The sequence below is a fragment of the Cupressus sempervirens genome, chromosome 6, assembly GCF_028749045.1.
Source record: "Cupressus sempervirens isolate cs-2001-9-10 chromosome 6, ASM2874904v1, whole genome shotgun sequence".
NCBI classification, from domain to species: domain Eukaryota; kingdom Viridiplantae; phylum Streptophyta; class Pinopsida; order Cupressales; family Cupressaceae; genus Cupressus; species Cupressus sempervirens.
Genome location: NC_143123.1, coordinates 243,211,815 through 243,231,502, shown reverse-complemented (window position 1 = coordinate 243,231,502; position 19,688 = coordinate 243,211,815). Strand labels below are relative to the sequence as shown.

The 19,688-nt window shown below is 36.6% G+C and overlaps 1 protein-coding gene across 1 annotated transcript in view; it reads right to left on the bottom strand.

Moving 5' to 3' along the window:
- The window catches only part of GTF2H2 (general transcription factor II H2), a 78,244-nt gene that overhangs the window by 44,068 nt on the left and 14,488 nt on the right, over window positions 1-19,688 (bottom strand). The window lies entirely within an intron of this gene.

Here is a 19,688-nt window from a genome sequence, read left to right as displayed (position 1 = left end):
ATTTTCGAAAGAACGGGTTATTATCTTGTGGAGAATCTTCTAGTTTTATTCTCGTATCGTATTACAGTTGCCTATGTTTGAGTTTTGAATATTATATTCAAGAAGAAGTTGGATAAATTATAAATATTTGTTGGAGTTTCTACTGGTTTTTATTGTATTTTGTAATACTTCTGCATATGTTTAGTTTTGAATATATTTTGAGGAAAAATAGAGTAAATATCCGGTTTGGGATATTTTAGTGGTATTCGCTTTGTATTCTGCAACCTATGAGGTTTTAGAAATAATTACAAAATCTGCGAGTTTGGTAAAGCTTCATCAACAGGCAAATTTGTAAGAAGTTGAATTAAGTACCTTCTAAACAATTAGTTTGGTCCTTGTTTGAGAAATTATATTTGAATATTGTTCTCAGAACATTACAGGTGGGACAGATGTTGTGATATTAGCAACAGAAATCCAAAATAAAATATTTGCATGTAGCAATGGTAATACAGTTATTGAGTCAAGATCATTAGCTTCACGTGATTTGAAATGGAGGAAGCTCTCAGAAGGATCCTTTTCCTTCGAAGTTCCTCTCAGGAATGGACTGATATATGTATGAAAATAGATGGTCGATGCCTAGCTATTTCATTTCCATTCCAAGCAATCCTTATGATAGGGATTACTTCCATGCAAAAGTTAAGAATATTGAAGAGTTCTTCATTTATAGAACTTAAGAAAGAAGGTCACAGTATTGGACTAAATTGTGGCTTTGAAGGAGCCACTGGTTGACATGAATGGCACCATTGGCATCATAGTGAATATTCCGGTCCATGTTTTTACAATACTGGCGCTTTATCTTCTCTTTTGAGCCTTGCTCCTTTGGCATAATTTCATATTTGAAGAAATTATTATTAGAGCGACTAATATGCAAAATATTGGCCTAGTAAAACGAAGGCTTATCGTGGATATATTATTGAGTGTTTTCATCAATTGTTTACGAGAGGAAATTTATCCTAGTAGCCGAAAATATTTACTTGGAGCAGCTTAATTAAGACGTGATTTTACAAGTGTCGTGCACCCTCATGAATATAATAATACAATCAAAGTGGAACTGTAGTTGGCTTAGTCTTCATATCTGGAAGAAAGACTCACCCGAGCATGTCAAATATTCAATTGGGATAATATCTCAATGTTGTGCGGTGAAGATTTTTTTGCAAATGATAACCAGACATAATAAGTGCTCTTCTAAAGTTTCATATAATAGCATTTCGTCTTCACTAGAATCTTCGACAAATTAGCCAACGGTAGGAAGGAAACATGGCGTCGAGAGTTCTTTGTATAGCAGGACGTTTTGTTTATAGTTGGAGTTCATGCACAAGAGTGTAACGCCAAAATTAAAACAAGAATCTTTCGGGTGATCTTTGTTGAGTGCCAGATTGCCACATATGATGGAAGATTGTTGTTTTATCAATGGAATGAATGATACAAGGCATAGCTAGCAGATTGTTGGAGTTACTCCCTACAAGCGTTGCAACATTCTCCAGACTCCTGATACCGAGGCTCTATCAGAAAGAGCGTTACCTATAGACTGTTGTTACTATAGTTGGGTATTTATCCATTATTTGTTTCTTATTTTCACCCTGCTCACTATATACGAAATTTGGAGCGTTGCACTGTTTGTGGAGTCAGTATTTCAAAATCTCGTGCAAAGGAACACTACCAAGATACTCACACTCCAATAAATTGCTCATCCTTGAACGTGTCAAGTGTCTTAAACAGGTTGTTGTATGTGGGTTTTGCGGGTTTGCGATTTCCCCCTGCCAGTAATAGAGTTAAATACACATCAAAAAAGTGATAGTCGAATCGTGGATGATGGTTAGACCAAGGCAAGGAGTCCGATCGAAATTACAAGGGATCATCAACAAGTGTGATTGAGGAGCTTGATAAAATTTTGGCATACAATCACTCTCACAACCTTGTCTCAACATGCAAACAAGGAACACTTTTCTCCTAGGATTGGACCTGTTTCTGTGATAGGTGGTGAGTATGATCATGATCACAAGATGGATGAGCTGAAGCAGCTGTATAGAGCATATCTAACTGAAGCATTATCTATTGGACATATCGAGGATGAAAAGTTTGTAGCACTGAACCAATTAAAGAATACATTTGGAGAAGGCTTTCTCAGGTTATGAGTGGAGGTGATTTGGAGGTTGCACCTAGCAAAGTAGTTTTTCTTCAATGCCTCTGTGATAACCTATATTTTGACCTACAAAAAGCCAGTGAAGTGCGTGAAGATGTATATAGGCAAAAACTTCAGCAATGTGTTGCGGATGGTGATTTAGTGAGGAAGATGTGGCTGCATTACTATACTTGAGAGTAGTGCTCTGCATCCCACAGGAAGTAGTTGATGTTGCTCATGAAGACATCTGTGGTCTTTTGTTCCAGAAGGTTGTAGGTCAAGTTGTTTCTACTGGTATAGAAGGATATGATTTACAAATGAGAGCTACAGTACAAAAGGTTGTCCGAGGGTTGCATCTTTCTAAGGAATCAGTCGTTTCCATTACAAGGAAGGCAGAAGAAGGCTCAATTGTAGACTACACCTCAGAAAATGGGGGAGATGTTAGTGACAAAAAAATGTTGCACCAATCTGATACTATGCCATTGCAAAGAAGACATTCAAGATGGGCTCATACTGCAGTAAGTGGACATAGGAGAATCCAAACATGCTCTCCAGAAAGGAGGGGAGTGCCAGTTGACAAAGATTCAAAGCTCAGACCAACTACGCACACTAGCCCAAGCAAGTCCCAAAAAACTAAGCTTATGCAGACTTACATCTGATTGCCATGGGGAAAAGCAAAACTTCACAATTATTCCAAGAGACGTATAAATACAAGAAGTTTGTCGCCAGGAAGTGATACTAATGTAAAGAAGGTTGGAGATGATAGCATAGGATTTGATGAAAATAGATGGTGCAGTCCGAAACACGAAGACAAAAAAAGAGATATAGAAAGAGCTGAAAATTATGCACTGGGGGTGCCACAATCAGCAGATATAAGAATAGAAATATGCGACATTTACAAGGAGTATCAAAAACTTCTTACCCGAATTCATAATGATTTACTATTCAGTGATTACGTAGATTTTCATCTAGAGCAGCAAAATAAGACTGATATGGAAAAAAGAAAGTATTTGGAATTGGTTCAGGATCTCCTTGCGAAAGACCAATGCAAAGGTGGGTATGACGAATTTCCGGCAGACCAAAATCATCGAATAAAGGGTCTTGAAAAAGAAAATCAGTCAACTACCATTGATTTGCAGCCTTCTCGCGATCACATAGAAGATGTTACTCAAGGTACAAGTTTCTAAGTTGGTGATTTGGAGGCTAGCTTTGACAAGCAAGTTGATGAGGTCGGTAGCACACAAGGTAATAGCAGATTGGAATCTTTGTATGATGAACCATGTATTTCTTATGCCCATGACATAAAATTAGAGGAACATACCAAGATGACACTGCAAAACAATGAACCACTTCAAAATGACAATCATGAAATGCATACCTTAAAGAAATAGTTAAAGATTAATGAAGATAGAGTTGTGACATCTTTGGTACATTATGAGAACACTCACAAGATGGTTGAGGATCTCTACAGATGGCACAAAGGGAAGAGAAAGGAGATTGGCTTGTTGCTGATCTACAGGTGGTCAAAATAGCCCTTGAATCTATGAAATCAGATTACTTATGTTTGCTTTCCGTCAAGGATTATACTCTTAAGGTTGTTGGATCCTATATCAACCAATTGAATAAAGAAAGGAATGAGATTAAGGAGCTCAACAAGGAGCTTAAGTATGTTCGTGAGGCATTGGTTAATACTCAGTTTTCTCTTCAGGAAGTGGAAAATCAAATTCGGAGCACAAATCATTTTAGGGAACATAAGGATAAAGAGAGGTAGGAATTTTTCCTAGAGGTAATTGATGATCTTGATAGCATTCAGTAGATGTATGATTTGGATAGTTGCCCCAAGCGACCAAGTTCCAAAACTTCAGATCACATTCAGCTTATAGACAACCCTTTGTTTGAGGTAGATGTTTGGATTTCCGATAAACCACTTTTTGAGGTAGAGGAGAGAGTTCCTCTTGATTTCTAGGAAGAGGATAACCTTGACTTCAGAGATTCGGATCAAGCTACAGTTCTTAAAAGCGAACCTTGGTCACAGGATTGGTGAGGTGAAGTGACTATTGTTGCCCCTCTTTCGTTCAGCCTTTACATGGTTCTGAGTTCTAACTTATATACAGGTTGGATGGATTTCTTATTTCAGTAGTTAAACAAGTCCTAGTGGAGGATTGAGGAGAGTTATGTGTTGATCATAGGGAATGCTTCTTTCAGCTTCATTCTTTCTCATGACCCTAATGTATTTAGGGATTCTTCAGAGTGATGATGGCAGTATTATCTTTTATGCGACCTTGGTGTTGATTTTAGCTTTTGGGTAGCTCGTTTCCTACATCATCTATTTAGGATGGATCATCACCACCTACTGGGGTATACATAGCTTCTGGATATATTTTTATCTCATCATATCATCTGGTTATGCCATCAATGTTTGGGATCCAGGTGTTGGTTGTATGTATCTATGGCTTGTTGAGAGTTGGATCACAGTTATACTCAGTTTGAGATTTGATATTGTTGGTTCCCAAAACCGCAGATTGGAAATCCAAGAGCCTGTCACTTCTCCGATAGGACTTCTCAATCAGTTCTGACCAATGAATGGGAATACTTCTCGATTCCCCCGCACTTCAGGCTCTGCTACACCCAAGCAGGTAATCCTTCACCTCAAACGCTGATTGCCTGGTTCAAGGCTTTTCTATAGCGAATTTAAACTTCTGGAGTTTTTCGGTTGGCAAATCCCTTGAACTCGATCTCACTGAAACTGAATATTAAGTTTTTGAAATAACTGAAAGAATTGTATGATGTTTGTCAATAATGAATCTTATGCTTGTAGAAGGAATATTACAGATTTTCTGACTTCAATAATAAAAAGACTAGTGCCTCTGCTCATCCGGGCAATAGAGTCAACTTCAATGAATTTTCACATACAACTTCATAATGTTTTACACACTTTACTGCCAACAATTATAAAAGCAAGATGCAACAGATCAATTATTACATAATCTTTAAATTAGTCCAAATTGAATTTTAACTCTTCTGGGAGACAAACTGGACACAGATACAGAAACATTTAAATATTTCACAGTATCTGTGATGATTAAATTTAAATGCTAAATGACCTTGTCCACTTATCTGATATATAAATTGTATACAGAATTCCAAAAAATAATTACAAAGGACGATTCGCCTGCAATTTAAATCTCCACACCTTTAATAATAAACAAAAAACATTTCATTTCATTATTAAAATAAAATAATAAAATTTGTATTACAAAGTCATAATATAGCCCTTATCCCTCCATACAAAATAATATAAATACTTCTTATGAATATCTAAATGAATGTTCGTATGTTCTTCTATCATAACTCAACCCATATTTATATCTTAAATATTATAAGATATGACTTATCATAAAAAATGTCTCTTCATAACAAGTGACTGACCCGTAAATTCTAATCTTAATCCTTAATGTAAATTGCTAACTACTAATAATTTGTGATAAAGATATTTGGTGTATAATATTTTATTTTGTCTTTGAATAGAAAATGGGCGGACGAAGAAATGTTATGAGGGATTATTGATGCCACTTCCATCCTCCTGCTCGAATCCAAGTGAAACTAGTATGTTTAGACTTTCTACGTTAACAAGCTCTGGAATATTTGCGGCCCAGCAAAGACAGGGACATCAATTCCTGAATCTCTCAACATTATCGACAATTTCAAGATGTTGCTTTTCACTGTGCCGTCCGCTATTTAATATGCACTACAGATTGCTTTCATTACCTGAAGCCAAACTCCCCATTCCTCCAATCACGACAATTGATTTCTACTCCTCAATATAGTTTTCAGTGCTTTTACTTACGAGCTAACCATGTTATTAAATAAATATTTGCCTCGTTTTTATTGTCCATAAAAGGGTATTGTGGTGTATTCAGAAGAAAATACATTTGACTCCATACTGTATTTATATGTTGCATTGTTTCCAAACTTATTTTGCCGGCACATGGATGATGATATGTCAAAATTCAATCATATCCTTCCTCGTGGTTGTAATTATTTTCTTTGAAAGTGCAAAGACGAATGTATGTTTGGAACTCACTACCCTCAAGTTTGCCATACACAACATCTATCCTTTTATCGGGCTTTCAAGAATGTTATCGATGGCTTTAGAACATTTTTAGTAATCATCTTTGACTTACGGTATGAAACCATCACTTCTTCTACTAAATTTGCTCTTGATGCTTTCAAAAGTTCACTTTCAATAAAATCTAAGAGGTGGCTCTTTCCTCCATCACTATTGATATTCATGTTGTTCTAACTTGTCACTATGTTAAGGTTTGATCGGGATTGTCTATCTCTATCATTCTATTCGTGCTCTCCTTTGTACAGATCATTAGGATGTAGTGAATACATAGAATAACAAGGAAAAGCATGAAAAACACATTTTCTTTCTCAATTAGAACTAATAGAGCAATTATAACACCCTTGTATGCAATTTCAATGTCTGGAAGTTCTCCCATCTGATATTTTTCATCATTCACACTTTCTTTGCTTGTTCCAGAGATTGCTGTATTAAACTAGGATTTCCTAGTAGTACATGTCCAATTATAGAATTGTGTGTCTGTGAATACTAATATTTGTGGGCAGCTGAGTCTCTCATGCTTTCCTGCCTCTTTTCTACCTTTTATATGGAAGTGTAAGATGCACTCCCTATCTTTTATTCTAAGTATATAACCTTTTCAATCATAAGACAATATATGAATCTTTGACATCATTATGCTTCATCAATTGGTGATGTGTGATGATCATTCAATCTAATCCTATGCAGGGCATAAAAGGATAAAATTGATAATGAAAGAGAATGAAAAGAAATTATCTAAACGGAGACCCCAATTTATAAAATTCAGGCACTATCAGATACGATGACATTCAAAGTTTTACAGCCCTCAGGTGCAGTGACATTACTTGGTTTAACATGAGATCCAGGGATTTGGTTGATGGATGGATTGCAGTTTGACAACTTGCTTCGCAATATGGCAGGACTTGTTGCAGATCGGGCTACAAAGCTACTTACAGATTTATATGGGATCCTGGTATTAATTGCTTGAGGACAAGCAATTATGAGGAGGGGAGATTTGTAATGTCCCTTTGTGGGACATTAGAGGATTTTCAGAGATACCCTTATAATATTAAAATTTATCTATGAGAGATGGAATAAAATGGGGCAATTTAATATTATAAGGGGGGTGCTAAAGGTCAAGGAGGAATACGACGAAAAGCCAGAGGGAAGTTGAAGAGTCACACGAGAATAAGACAAAAGCCAGAGGGGAGTCGAAGAGTCTCAGTTTGTGTATTAAAAAGGGAAAGAGGCTCATTCTTAGGTATGTTTGATTTATGATTTAAATTTCAGTTTTCCTCTTGCGAGAGTATTTGGAAAGCTTCAACTTTCAATCAGTGTGAGGACGTAACCCCTCATGCCAATAGACAGTGGATGCAAACCCATTGTCCAAGGAGACATCACTTCAAGTGTTTTGTATGTGCTTACAGGTTCTTCTCGTAGTGTTCCAATCTGATTGTTAAACTATGTTTAAGATTGGATTCTTAGTGCTGGTTATTGTATTGCTGTTGTATAATGCAATAACGTGTTTTAAGGAATTGTATAAGAGTTCACTAGTTTTTATATTACTAGTTTGTAATGCATTTTCATATGCTCAAATCTTGAATATTATTTTGAAAAGAACGGGTTATTATCCTATGGAGAATCTTCTGGTTTTATTGCTGTATCATATTATAGCTGTCTATGTTTAAATTTTGAATATTATATTCAAGAAGAAGTTGGATAAATATCAGTTTGAGTTTCTACTAGTTTTTATTGTATTTTGTAATACTTCTACATATGTTTAGTTCTGAATATATCTTGAGAAAAAATCGAGTAAATATCCAGTTTGGGATATTTCAATTAATGAGATTTATCTAACCCAAACAATTGAATGTGTGTGTGTGTGTTGCTAGTGTTATGATTGCAGAACTCAAATCAGGATCACATTATTTAAAGGAATATTTACTTGGTACGATCTAACCATAACCCTAATTTGTTCGAATAGTGATTATAGCACAAATTAAGGAGGCATTACATGTACATTATTTTTAAATTATAATTTCACTTTACTTTTACAGAACTGTAATGATTACACACACGCACATATATACACATACATACATACATATATGTATAAAATAAAGTCACACTGCACTCTCATTTTCCTAGTCATACAGCTGTATATACTTTAGGAAAGGCCTATTTTGTAACAATTTGATCAATCTCAACATAGCTGCAATGAGCTTTTGGCAGGCTCCTGACTGCAGCCTCATTTAATACAAAAGAGCATGGTCACGACTCACAAGTTCCTCATCTGCTCATTTGAGGCAGCATGGACATTAAGTGCTATAAAAGAGGGCAACACAGCACTTCTACAGAGCAGCACAAGATGAGAAGTAGACAGACAGCAAAAAAAAAAATTACCCTGATTATTTTACAATCAGATCAGTTGAACAGACTGTTCAAAGAAAAGATTAAAAAATGATTTATGAGTGTATGCAGAAAACAGGGTTTGCTGAAAAGAAAAATGTTGGAAAAAAAGGATAAAAATAGAAAAAGATTTAAAAGTGTATGCAGAAAACAGTGTTCACTGAAAGAAAATGTTAAGAAAATAAAAAATGCTTTACAAGTGTATGCAGAAAACGTTAGGTTTGCTGCAACTCATGTTCTATTGGCTGTGGATCAAACAAAAAGCACTAAAATGTTAAGCAATCACCATTTAGGGTTTCAAGTAAATGTTTATAGTCACGCAAAATGCATTGAATTTTTTGTCCATTGTTGGATATTTTGAATAACCATGGACAAACACAGTCGAACCTGAAATCACCCAGATATAATCATTGATGACTTCAAACAAATCCAACACCCAAAAATGTGTCCCACCCAATTCCACAGGCATTACATACCCAAATTTGATTCGGAATGAGTCAGAAACCAGGGAGTCCAATATTTTCTGGCATTTGGTAGCATAAGAATATAATAATATACATTGTATTACATTCTTACTATTTTGCTATGAAATAGTTTAATAAACTAATCAAAAAATGCAATCATCCAAAACATTGCTATGGAACCAGTACTGAAATTATTAAAACAGAATGAATTATTAGATTACAAACGCAGAATTAAATAGAGTTTTACAGACGCTAATGATAGCATACACCAAAAAGTAAAATAGTTTAAATAAAGACAACATCTAAAAATTAGAACTGATGAAGAGAACTAATAAGAAAGCCTAAACGACCATTAAATAAGGTTCTAGAAGAACGAACTAAATATAGTAAGAACCTAGGATGCCAAAATAATTCTAATACCCCCTTTGATGGTCACTCTATCAACTACACCAAGTTGCCCCTGAACTTGACAAACTTGGTGAGGATGTCTGCAGTGTTGTCCTCAATGCATACATACAACAACATCATGGATGAAGGTCAACATGCTTTGTCAGCTCACGGAAGCATAGGCTAACTTCAGAACTCCCTGATTACCACAGAGCAAGGGAGTAGGTCCTGCTTTAGGCATATGCAAGTTTGTATCCGACTAAGCCAAACTGTGTCACAAGCTGTCTTCACTGTTCCTCTATATTCAGCTACGGTAGAGGAGAGTGATACTGCCTATTGTTTCTTGCCCGTCCACATGACTGCACCTGTGCCCAAACTGAAAAGATACCCAGAAGTAGATTTCTGATTATCAACAAAAACTCTGCAATCTAAGTTTGTATAACCAATGAGCTAAGGATCTTGACTTCTACTATACAGAATGCCAAAATCAGGAGTGCCCTTCACATATCGCAGCACACGCTTTCCAGCAACCCAATGTTCAGCCTTAGGGGTTGTCATGAAGCAAGAAATGCAGCTAGCAGCATAGGTGGGCCAGGTCTAGTGTTGGTGAGATAAACAATTGTCAACACAGAAGCCTGCACCCATGCTTAGGTAATAATTAGCAACCTAAACAACCTCGTGAAACATGGAAATGACCTCCAAGTGTGGGACTTAACAAGAGAGGTTGGGTCTCCAGAGAAGGTCAGCTTCCTCTACAATCAGGTTGCCCTTAAAACTACTGCCTTGAGGGAAAAGGGAGCAGGAATGCAGAAAGGTAAGGGGGTGATGCACCGAATTGTAACAATGGTTTCTCCCTAGGTGATGCGAATGGGGTTGCAAACAAAGTGGGTTTAACCATGGAGGAAACTTCGTAGTTAAGCGCGCTCAAGCTGGAGTAGTACTATGATGGATGACCCCCCGGGAAGTCCTAGTACTTCACCTCTGTGAGCATCACCTAGATCCAATGAGTGCTAAGTGTTTCATTTATTCTCATGAGAGACAAAATTAGTGTGAAACAGTACTCATGAAACATGGGTCAATGAGTTTGACTCAAAAAAACTACACAGTTGAATCCTAATGGCAATATCATGGTTTCTCCCTGTCGGTGACTGCACAAAACACCCATTAAGCACCCAATTACACTTAAATTCACTCTAATCAACCTTACAAGGTTCACATGCAGGTCAAAACTAATGAGATACAACAAGGACAGAAACTCACTCTGTGGCATCCAAGCGAACATTAGACATAACATACCAATTTGACAGACAAAAGAGAAACAACCGACACTGGGCAAGCAAGATATACTAGATATCAGATTGCAAAAAGAGGTAAAATTGGGACTTTCATTGATATTAGGTAATGGCAAATTAATAAGTGCAAGGCATAGCCACAACAAACGTAGGAGAACCCAAAAGAAAAGAAAAACTTGCCTTTTAAGGATTTTGGGCATAACTCTAATTAAACTTGAAGTTCAAACCCCTCTCCAGTTGAGTTATAGAAGGACGAACCAACTAGACCAAATCTAATCTGTGTACAAGTTGACCTTCAGAAGTGACAAGAAGAGGCAAAATGAATGCCCCTGCAAACAGAAGAAATGACTCATACGTCATCGCTTGCAACACACAACATTCCGTCCTTAGCGTAGAAAGAGCACAAGGGCCTTTGCAACCAATAAATAAGAATTGATTGACTAAACAAACTAACCAAGAAAGTATTAATGGCACTGCCTGGACCAAAAAGTTGTGGGAAGTAGCTACATAATAAATGCTTGGTTGTCTATCATTTCTATGTTGTCTAGAGAGCCAACCGACAAACATAGCATGTCAATTGGTGATCCTCATCATCTCTAGCAATAGACCTCAAATTTGGTGGGACAAAATGTATGTCTCATCAACATTCCATGCAGAAACCGATAGGCAATGCCCCATCATTACAACCTTTCAGTGAGACAAAAACATTTCACCCACACCAAAACCAATGCCAAAATTGATACCGAAGCCAGACCGCTCTTAAAAAGTTAACCAAAAGGAAATGGTGACAAAAGGTCAAAATTTTTGGCAACTTGCGGAAATACTTGTCTGCTAAGTATAAACAGATTAGTAGCCTAGCAAATGAAATTTCAAGAACTGTAACCTTCTATAACTGGACAAAATATCAAAACTTTGTTATTTCAGAGAAATGAATGTGCTCGTGCACTTCTCAGAAAGCTGAAAACTAAACTAGCCTACTATTACATACAAGATATTAAGCAAAGCCATTAACTGGGTTGCTGAAGTAGTTGCCTTGTCTTACTAAATTTTTGCTTCTTTCATACAATTGGGCAACTAGATAGGGCACCAAGCATGACAAGCATCCCATAGCTTGGTGGGGTGTACTCCCTATACTGAGAACAAAGAAGCTCTCCAACATTGACAAAGGGGCTTCACAAGCAAGACAAACTTGCTTGTTCTTTTGATATGCATCCTCGTGCTCTGAAACAAGCATGACTAGCGGCAACCTGCAAAATTGTTGAGAAGCTAGATGCCTTATGTGGCATCCTCTTGATAGCACTCAGTTAAAAAGATCAACCTCCACCATACTATTGTGGCCTACAACATCGGTACCCTACCAGTTTGAAAGCCACTCTGACAGTATGACATGTGGCATGTGTTCTTCCTCTTGTCACTGTTGCAACTCATGATCTTCAATTGAAAGAGGTGGTGGCCTGATATCAATAGATGAGCAAATAGCATCAAACACATCTAGTAGGTCTTCATCATCGTCAATCTCTTGTTTAACAATGCAATGATATACATCGGTTGGAGTGCAACCTCATGCATATTGATATGTTCTCTTCCTCCAAGATAGAGATGTCCTTGAGATCCTTTTCCTTATCCTCCATATCATAGAGGACTACCTGCTCCAACAACTAATCTGGCCCTTCATTTCCTTGCAGAAAACCTGTGGTTCAAATAAAGGCTCACTAGCCAAGATTTGTTCCTTGAGAGTAGAAACAACCATTTCATCTTCTTCTTCAACAAAACAGTGAAGCTCTTCGAATAAGCGAACAGTGTCCTCTTCCATTCCTTCGATCTCTGATGGGTAAAACTTTCTCAATGTCATCCTATGGTAACTAATCTTTATCATGTGCTTTGAGTTCATGTGAGGGTATATGAGCAATAGGGTGCAATTCAACTTCACATGGCAACCCTGTCTCCACCTTCCTCAGTATTGCCTAAGGAGTTGCAGTAATGAGATGCTCGTTCATGTGGAAGCTTAGCACATTAATTTCTTATCCAAAAAAAGGATGTAAAAGGAAACTAGAAGGTTAGACCATAGACTCATAAGTAGGCTCCTACAAGGGGGAAGGCTTGTATTATCTGAAGCTAACAAATTTACACCTGGGATCCTCTAGTGCTTTAGATGCCTGCATTTGAGCAAGCTTGAGCCTCCTTATTTTCTCTTCTTGGAGTTAGACTTGGTATGCCATCTCCCCCTATTGTTAGTTAAGTTCTTATTGCCTTTGAATTTCATCAAGCTGCAAATCTCAAGCCTGCAATCTCTCACTTTGTTCTTGAGGCTTCATGACCTCTTAGCTTCGAAAGGCCAACATATGGATACCGACTTATCAATTTTGTTTGTAGGAAGGGGAGATGGAGCAAAGGTGGGTGTGTGATATGTATATTGAACATGTTGGCCATTTGATATTGTAAACGAATTCAAGCCATAACCAAGTTGTAGCTAGGGATGATATTGATAATATGAGGGTTGAGGGACAAAAATCTCATGATATGGGGAGAGAATTATGCATTTCATGAAACAGGTCCATGATAGGGTTCCATAGGGCTGCAAGTTCATAGAAAATTTGAAGCAACACAGAAGATCAAAAAATGATCTTACACATACCAGCACTTGGAATTGAACCTAGTAGATTTTGCACTCAGAGGCACCATAGTGTTGATGAACTACGTCTTAAGGTTGACGACATCAAGAATAACAACCAAATCTTAATGAATAATAGCTTAAATGATCCATCGATAGATATTCTAAGAGCTTTCAAAAACTAGTTTGAATATTTCAATGCATCAAAAGAAACATTAACATGTAAATCTACACTCGTGTTTAGGTGGTGGTTAGCGACCTAAATGACCTCATGAAACATGAAAACAACATCCAAGTGTGGTACTTAACAAGCAAGGTTGAGTCTCTAAAGAATTTTGGCTATCTCTACAATCATATGCACCTAAAACTACTGCTTTGAGAGAAAATAGAGAAGTAATGCAAAACAAGAAGGGGGGGTGATGCACCAAATTGTAACTTTGATTTCTCCTTGCCAGAGACTGCACATAATACCCATAAAGCACCTAAATACACTAATTACAAGGTTCACATGCAGGTCTGAACTGATGAGAAACAAGGAAATTAACATTCACTTTGTCGCATTCATGAGAAAATTAGACACAAAATATGAATTCTGAAGACAGCAAAGAAACAACCGACATAAGCGAGAAAGATGCACTTGATATAAGGCAATGGTAGATTTACAAGTGCAGGGCCTAGCCACTGCAAAAGAATGAATAACCTAGAGGAAAGAAAGAAAATTACCTTTTAAAGAATTCAAGAAGAAATCCTATTACACATGAAGTTCAAGCAACTTTGGGGTTAGGTTACAAAAGGAAGAACTGATCAAACCAAATCCAATCTACGTGCAAATTGACTTTAAGAAGTAAAGGAAGAGGTGAAATGAATGCCCCTATAAACTAAAGAAATGGCCCATACATTACCACTTGCACCACACAACATTTCGTCCTTAATGTAGAACAAGCACAAGGGCCCTTGCAACCAATAAATGAGCATCAATGCACTAGACAAACTGACAAGGTGTGTAATAATGGTGTTGCCTGGACCCAAAATTCATTGGAAGCAACTTCGTGATAAGTGCTTAGTCATCCATTGTTTCTTTATTGTCGAAAGATCCAATAGATGAACACAACATCTCCATCAGTAATCCTCATCATCTCTGACAATAGACTTGAGATTCGATACAATACAATGTATGTCTCACCAACACTGGCACCGAAGCCAATACCAAAGCCTAATACATCATAAAAATTCAACCATTAGGAAATAGTGACAGAAGTTCAATAATAAGGTTGCCCACTAGTTGCCTAAATGTTGGCTCATTCTCTACTGGTAGTTTTGATTTACCTAAAGGTTTCAACCCCTTCTCCATAGGTGTAGATGCGGGTTTGCAATTCTGCATTCAAATTTTGTCCAACAAAATTTTGACATAATTTGATTGAGATATGAAAATGGAAGTATCTGTCCGTCAAACTTCTACACCAAGACAATAAAGGAAAAGTCTTGAATCTATTATGTCAAATGTTTGGCACAAATTTTATTTGGCCTCCCAACCAAATGTAGTGCACCAGTAATGATCAAATCAATAACATAGATGACAAGAATCTAACCACTAGAAAGCTTGACATACAAATTAGAATCAAAAAGATTGCATTAAAACTCTTGATCAATCAAATACTTAACAATCTTGATCTGTCATGCACAAGGTCCCTATTTAAAGCCATAGAAAGCTTTAACCAAATTTCAAACCTGATGTTCTTACCTGTGACCTAAAAACCTGGAGATTGTGTCATGTAAACCTCTTCCTACAAATCACAATTAAGAAAAGCACTCTTGACATCCATTTGATGGATGCACCAAACAAACTAAGTGAAAAGGGATAGGACAAGACAAATGGTACTCATTTTGGTATTGGAAGCAAAAGTCTCCTCATAGTTAATGTCTTACTTTCGTGAAAACCCTTTAGCAACTAATCATGCCTTGTACTTATCAAGTGTGCCATCAACCTTATACTTGACCTTATATACCCATTTTCAGCCAATAGGTTTCTTCCCCAATAGAAGATCAAACAACACCCAAGTGTTGTTTTTGTGATTTTTATGTTTAGTTGCCACAATTTGTTTCCATTTTGGTATATCCTTAGCCTTTGAATACGTATGGGGCTCACAAATGTTGTAAATACTGGCAATAAGAGAAAATTTGACTGTGGTATGTTGCTTGCCCTTCAAATTTGGGCAGATATACTCTCAACTAGCTCATCATCATGAATATCAACAATGGTCTTGGCCCACAACTTAGACTGGAGAGTAGAACCAATATCCGCTATAGCAAGAACAACATGACCTAGAATCACTATATCTAGAGCCTGAATATCTCGCATAGGGGCAAATGGCACAATGTCAACTAAAACCCTCCCATCATGAGAACCAAATGGAAGACAAACAGCCATCTCTAGAGCTTGTGGAAGCTGATCCTCGGGGCTAGAAACTAGAGGACTTCAAGCTTCATCAAACACCACATAGCGACTGAATATGAGACCATCAGTGTCAACATCAATAAGTCAGTAAGCATTATGTGCATCATTGTATCCTATAACATCAATTTATGAGTCTTGGAATCCAATTTGGTGTGCTTGGCATTTCAAATCCAAACACATGTTGTAGAGCCAAAAACCTTCAGTTGATCGATTTTAGGCTTCCATCCAGACCAAGCTTCTTCTAGAGTTATCTTCTTAATGGCTTGTGTGAGAGACTGATTCAAAAGATAAACAATTATAAAGCTACCTCTGCCCAAAATCTCTTTGGAAAATTGTGATACTCCAACATCAATCAATCCATCACTGTGACTATACAATTCCTACCCTCAACATCATTTTGTTGTGTGGTGTAAGGTGTAGTTAGTTGATGCTTAATCCCACATGATGCACAAAAGTTGAGGAACTCAGATTGAACAAAATTCTCCACCATTGTCAAACCTAAGAGTGACAAGCAGACAACCAGACTATTTTTCCATGAAGATATTGAACTTTTGAAATATGTTGAACACTTCTGGTTTATGCTGAAGAAAATACACCCACATTTTCCTACTAAAATCATCTTGTGACTAGTGAATGGTCATGGACCAACTGCAAGAGCTTAGATGCCCACAAAAGCATCACCATCTAAAAACGGAGTTTGATGCTACTTCCCAACCTGAGATGCTCCACAAACTCCATGATTTTGTGTTTGAATTGCAAGCAATCCAACAACTAGACTATCTCCTGCCAACTACGAGAGATAATATTCAAATGCCCATATTGTCGATGCCAACGATTGTTGATGGAAGTACTTTTGGCTGCTATGGAGAATCACCTATATCAATGAGTCCATAAAGACTATGATCCTCAAGGCCAACTACAACTATAATATGAGACTCCTTGTAAACAATAGTACACTTGTGCAAACTAAAGACATCTAGGAGAGGAGAATGCCAAATCCCTCCCACAATGTAAAATCTGTAAATTTCCTTTATCAACAATTGTATACTCACCTCCTCCAAAAACACCTTAATCGGCAAAAGGCATGAACTCTATGAACTAACCCTGACAATGTGTGAAATGTTGAGAGGCACCAAAGTCAATGTACAAAGTTGAGGATGTGTCATGATCTGATGGGCATATGATCATGAACGCAAAAGAGGTAGACTCCTAATCAAAATGTGTAGCAGCTTGGGCTTTCCTTTGAGACCCTCTCTAGGAAGACTGCGCAACTACCAATTGTTTCCTACAATCTATCTTCAAGTGACCAAATTGGTGAGGATAATTGCACTGAACACTCTTCTTCTTAGAAGAATCAAGAGGTTTAGATGAACCTTTCTATGGGGTGGACAAAGGGTTTTTTTTTCTTATCTAAGGAACTGACATGACATCCAAATTGTTACTTCCATCTATCTTGTTGCGAAAGCTTGTTGCAGAGATCTAAGAATGTCAAAGCAGCATTAACATAAGTGATATTGATTGTCTGTATGAAGTGTTCATATGATAGGAGCAGGCTTTTCAGCGTGATTACTACCATATCTTCTTTTTCCATCTTGCAGCCAAGAGCCTCTAACTAGTTAGGTAGGTCCTTGATTTTTGAAAGATGTGCCTAGAGAGATGCCCTCACATTCATCATAATATAAAACAGCATGTTTCGAAAAGAAAGCGCAGCTATCTTCGAACATCTCATAAAGATCCTTCAAGATGTCTCATATTTCTTTAGTTGTTTTACTAGAAAGCACCTGAGGGAGTTGACCATCTATGATCAAAAGCTTGAGCACCATGACAACTTCCCAATTACATTAATTCCAATTGTCCTGATATATCCAAACTTGGGTAGGACATGTCTCCATACCCAGAGCAATCTTATCAAGAAAATGATATTCAAATATCGTTATCATGTGTTGCTTCCAAGCATACTAATTGCGGCCATTAAACCATTGATTTCCATCCAATATAGTGTTGGTGAAAGATTTATCATTGAAGAAAGGTTGCCAGTCAACCCTGTGAGGACACAGAAATTTAGGCAGACAGAACATGCTAGAAAGGCTGAAACCTAAAAACACATTCGATGAACCTAAAAAATTAAAATTTCATCATTTAAAAAAAAATTGTTTTAGGCTTTATAAAGGCCCTAATCAAGATTAAGGTTTAAAAAACCAAAATTCCAAAAATCTCAGGAAAACCAAAATCTAGAAATGCATAGTTTGTTGATTAGGGTTTCTAATAAAAAATATGACACGATGGCGGTGGATTGAAGAAAAATGGTGATAAAAAAAACCTGTAGTGTGATAAGTCGCAAGATTTTTGTTTTGAAGTGAAAAGCGTGTGTGTAGAAATAAAATGTGTTGAAATAAGCAAAGCGATGCAAAAAAGAATGGCATGTTTTTTTGAATTGGTATAATTGAGTACAACTTGAGGATTGACTCTAGAAACAAAAAATGTGCTAATGACAGCATATGGTGACAAGGCAACTAAAACAAAGAAAAATATGACGCTAACTGCCAAAAAATAGGACAAAAGCTAATAATCGCTTGAACCATAAAGCAAATTTGTCTAAATAAAGACGACATCTAAAATATAATTGATTAAAAGAACTAATAAGAAAAAGCTTAAATGACCAATAGTTAAGGTTCTAGAACAACAAGCTAAATATAGCCCAAACCTAAGATACTAAAATAATTTAATTCCTAAATGACCATTAATTAAGGTTCTAGAAGAACAAGCCAAATATAGTAAGACCTTAAGATGCTAAAATGATTTTAATGACCCCATATAACTTACAAATAAAGTTGAATATCAAAAATATTATGCAATACTTGTAGCTCTAATGCAAAAATTAGTAATTACTAGTTATTGCTGAACCACTAACCAAATACAAGCTAAGGCTTTGAAGGATGAAGATTTCATAATATTTTAAATAAACAATAATTTTTACCATTCTCCACATACAAACTACATGATCTAAGTTGGTTCATATTTAGGTTCAAGGATCCACGTTCAAGTTCAGGCTCAGGTTCCAATTCCGATTCAAGTTCAAGTTCTAGTGTTCAGTTCACACGTTCGGTTAAAAAACAATTAGGGTTAGGTTCATATTGGATCCATCCCTATAAAAACATTTTAAAGTTGTATATATATGTGTGTGCATGTATATATGTCTATATATGTATATGTATATTTATTTATTTATTTATTTATTTATTTGTGTATAGATGTATAGATACATAATTTAGTTCAAAATACAATACATACATCACATATTGTATAATAAACAAGACAGCCAAAAAAAAAAATATTACATTGTCAATTAGTCAAACTCATATTAAAATTGAAAAATAAAAATGTCAATCATATGCCACATCTTAATCACTGTAGGAACCATGACCTTATTTCATTCGTATTTTTCTTGCTAAACTCCATAGCAAGTTTTCTTAAGTGGTGGGAGCTTACAAAAGCTAGTGCAAAAAACCAATCCCTAAACCAAGGGTTGATTCATAAGTTGTCCATTTTTCACTTGGTTGTTTTTCTACACAAATCCCCCTATTTTCCAAGAAGTCCCTAACGCAAGCTCCCCCCCACCTAGCAACATCATTGACCCTCTTGGCCCAAGTAAAATGAAGTGCATTCACCCACCAATGCCTCTAAGCTTGATTATGGGTTAGGGACTCTTGAAACTCCCACTCTATCTATGATTACTATGAAATTATGTGGTTTGAAAAGCAATGCCTCTAAACCCCTGACTGTTAGTAAAAGGAAAGGAAAAAG